Raw genomic sequence first — 4,033 nt, forward strand, 5'->3', positions numbered from 1 at the left:
AGTATATTTACAAATTCTGCCTTCTAAATTGATCCTAAAATTCACATTCCAAGTTTTGCAAGATAGTCAAGTGTGCAGAATGTAAAGTCATTATGTTGATGTCTCTCTATTGAAATACATGATGAAAATGCCTCCTTAAGACCATCTTCACAGTCCATGCTGAGTATGGATGCATTCTTGGTGCAGTTTATTCTTCTGCTGCAGGGTTTCTCGATAGAGGAATTTTAAAAGAGATTATGTGTAGTTTAAGAAAAATATTCAGTATATTGAAAGAGACATTGGGTTTTTAAAAACCTGAGATATATGGTTTTCCTGAATGATTGTGGCCATTTTCTACTACTTTGTTTGTTTCAAACAACATAGTTTTCATAAAAATAAGGTATTTTTGTCAAGTTGTAATAGGTATAATATTGTTATTTTCAAGTGAAAAAAGAAATATTTAAACATTTTTCTCATTCTTAATTTCCAATATGGAAAATATTAATAGATAAAACACACATAAACAAAAGCCTTTTGGGATCCTCAAATTTTACAAAGTGGAAAAGTTTGAGTTGTTGATCTATAAGAGATCAGGAAGCAGATATTATATTTCTTAGTGTCTCCATTGCCATGTACATTTTAAGATTTCAATAAATGTTAATTGTGGAAGTGTGGAAATTTTGGGCACAGATGACAATAAGTGAAAGTAATTTTTTAGGGGGAACGTTCTGTTTTCTTAAATGTTACATTTTTATTTCCTAGGTGCAACTCCTAAGCTAGGATAACCTTAACCTGCTTCATCTGCTGCATGTTTGTGAATATAAAAACAGCACTTTACTGAACCTGAGGGTGCTCCTGGTCTGTCACCACAGGGGAGAAGATATTGTTCAGAAAAATCTGAAGCCTATAAAACTTTTGCTGGGAATGTTAATTTGCAAATGCCACCACCATAGAATGAGAAAGCTTTAGGAGGGAAAACAGTGTCATAAAAAATGCCCAAGATTAAGGGGAAACAGCTGCACTAAAGAGCAGCATGGCACAAACTATTTGGTTTTAATTGCATGGAAGATAATTGGCTCCAGTTGGTTTGTGAAAGATTCAGAAACAAAAGAACAGCAAGGAAAAACAAACAATGGTTCAAGAACTGTTTTAAGGCAAGACAATGAGGTTCATTTCAACCTAAATTATTCCTTAAGGCACATTTTCCGCAAAGTGGGAAAATATTTCAGTTAAAGTTTTCTGAACCTGCCTTGGAGCTTTAGTTAAGAAGCTGTAAATATATTAGACTTTTAAAAAATGGTCTTCAATACAATCTAAACCCTCTTCTTTTTCAGAGGATTTTGTATTTCTCTGTTCTTCAACCTAAGATTCTCATCATCTAGGTATGAAATCTTTTGAAAATGCCTTAAGTCTTGGATCAGTCTTGGCATACAGTCTTAAACTGGTACAGTCTTTCCTTAAAATCCCACTTTCATCAAGTTTTTGTGGTTGACCTCAGGGACCGACTTTTTATAAAGGTTTTGTAGGCCATAAGGTTTCTGTAACAGAAAAAAGAGATTAAGAAGAGGTGACAAGAAGGCACAGAAGAACTATACAAAAAAGGTCTTAATGACTTGGATAACCACAATGGTGGGGTCACTCATCTAGAGCCAGACATCCTGGAATGTGAAGTCAAGTGGGCCTTAGGAAGCATTACTTCGAACAAAGCTAGTGGAGGTAATGGAATTCCAGCTTAGCTATTTCATATCCTAAAAGACAGTGCTGTTGAAGTGCTGCAGTTAGTATGCCAGAAAATTTGGAAAACTCAGCAGTGGCCACAGGACTGGAAAAGTCAGTTTTTATTCCAATCCCCAAAAAAGGTAATGCCAAAGAATGTTCAGATTACTGTACAATTGCATTCATTTCACATGCTAGCAAGATTTTACTCAAAATCATTCAAGCAAGGCTTCAGCAGCACGTGAACCAAGAAGTTCTAGATGTTCAAGCTGGATTTAGAAAAGGCAGAGGAACCAGAGATCAAATTGCCAACATCCTCTGGATCACAGTAAAAGCAACGGGATTCAAAAAAAAACCCATCTACTTCTGCTTTGTTGTCTACCTAAAGACTTTGACTGTGTGGATCACAACAAACTGGAAAATTCTGAAAGAGATGGGAATACCAGACCACCTTACCTGCCTCCTGAGAAACCTGTATTCAGGACAAGAAGCAACAGTTAGAATTGGACATGTAACAACGAACTGGTTCAGAATTGGGAAAGGAGTACGTCAAGGCTATATATTGTCACCCTGATTATTTAACTTATATGCAGAGTATATTATGTGAAATGCCAGGCTGGATGACTCACAGGCTGGAATCAAGATTGCTGGGAGAAATATCAACAACCTCAGATATGCAAATGATGCCACTTTAATGGCAGAAAGTGAAGAGGAACTAAAGAGCTTCTTGATGAAGGTGGTGCTTTCAAACTGTGGTGTTGGAGAAGACTCTTGAGAGTCCCTTGGACAGCAAGGAGATCAAACCACTCAATCCTAAAGGAAATCAACCCTGAATATTCCTTAGAAGGACTGATGCTGAAGCTGAAGCTCCAGTACTCTGGCCACCTGATGTGAAGAGCCGACTCATTGGAGAGGACCCTGATGCTGGGAAAGATTGAAGACAGGAGGAGAAGGGGATGACAGAGGATGAGGTGGTTGGATGGCATCACTAACTCAATGGACATGGGTTCAAGAAAACTCGAGGAGATAGTGAAGAACAAGGAAGACTGGCATACTGCAATTCATGGGGCCACTGTCTAGGTTTGTCATAACCTTTCTTCCAAGGAGCAAGCTAATTTTTATAAAATATAGATTTTTTAAATTTTGTGCTGTACTCGAAAACAAGAAGAGGAAAGATATTCAAGGGCCAAAAAATGGGGAAATTTCCCTCAAACAATAACAATTACCCAGGAATCCACAGTACCAAAACTCTCAGAAGCCATAGAAATCAGGACTGAACACAAGCCATGGGCAAACAGAAGCAAAAGCAGAACACACTGTGGTGAAAGCCAGAGGCTCAGTTAGCATTGCCCACTCGTGAACAGAATCTCAGAAGAAAGGTACATACTCAGAGCTTGGGCAGAGACAAAATCACCTACCTAATGACTCTCAGTTCAGTTCAGTAGCTCAGTCGTGTCCAACTTTTTGCAACCCAATGGACTGCAGCACACCAGGCTTCCCTGTCCATCACCAACTCCCGGAGCTTGCTCAAACTCATGTCCATCGAGTCAGTGATGCCATCCAACCATCTCATCCTCTGTCGTCCCTTTCTCCTCCTAATAACTTTGTTAGGAAGAAAACAGAACAAGGTAGTGAGATAGACTGTAGGGGTGAGGAGGGACAAATTAGATTGAGAATTTAGGAAGGGCTAAATGATATTTGACTTGATGATAAGAAGTTGCCTGCCAAATGAAGATTTAGGGGCAGAGGAAAGACCTATTTGAAAGGCCCTAAGGCAGAAAAGAAATCAGTGTGGCTAAAATTTACTGAGAGAATAAAGGAGTAATAAAAGGTGAGACTAGAGAAAGAGACAGGGACTTAGCATATATGTAACTTTTGGTCAGTTTGGCAGTCTAAACTGAGGCAGGAAGTCTCCTCCACGTTTCTAAGCACAGGGAAGTAATGGATAAAATACAACAACATACATTCAAAATCTATGGTTGAATTCTAAAACAAGAGCAAGAAATCTCCAATGCTAAAAATGAATGTCAGAATAGTAAGAAAAACTTGACACCAGAGCTGAAACCAGATAGCTCCTGCAGTAGCATTGTTAAAATTACAGTGTACAACCTACAACTGGTTCCAATAACTCCATGACTTAAGCTCTTTCTTCACACTGTAGCTTAGGTGTTAGCAAACTGCAGCCCACAGGTCAAATCTGGCCCACCATCTTTTTTTGTTTTTTTTTGTTTTTTCTTCGTAAAGTTTTGTTGGAATGCAGCCATGCCCATTCATTTTCATCTTGTCCATGGCTGCTTTCATTCTACAGTTGTTATGTTTAACAGCTTTGTTGAGATAT

General features: G+C 38.4%; 1 long non-coding RNA gene across 1 annotated transcript; it reads right to left on the reverse strand.

The window, feature by feature from the left end:
* Positions 1-981: 981 nt before the first annotated feature.
* On the reverse strand, positions 982-3,172 carry LOC123329180. Its single transcript, XR_006544436.1, has 2 exons — positions 3,114-3,172; positions 982-1,517 (listed from the first exon to the last, which is right to left on the reverse strand). It is a non-coding gene; the product is annotated as an uncharacterized LOC123329180 (long non-coding RNA).
* Positions 3,173-4,033: the final 861 nt, after the last annotated feature.

This window comes from Bubalus bubalis, chromosome 14 (genome assembly GCF_019923935.1).
Source record: "Bubalus bubalis isolate 160015118507 breed Murrah chromosome 14, NDDB_SH_1, whole genome shotgun sequence".
In the NCBI taxonomy this organism is placed as follows: domain Eukaryota; kingdom Metazoa; phylum Chordata; class Mammalia; order Artiodactyla; family Bovidae; genus Bubalus; species Bubalus bubalis.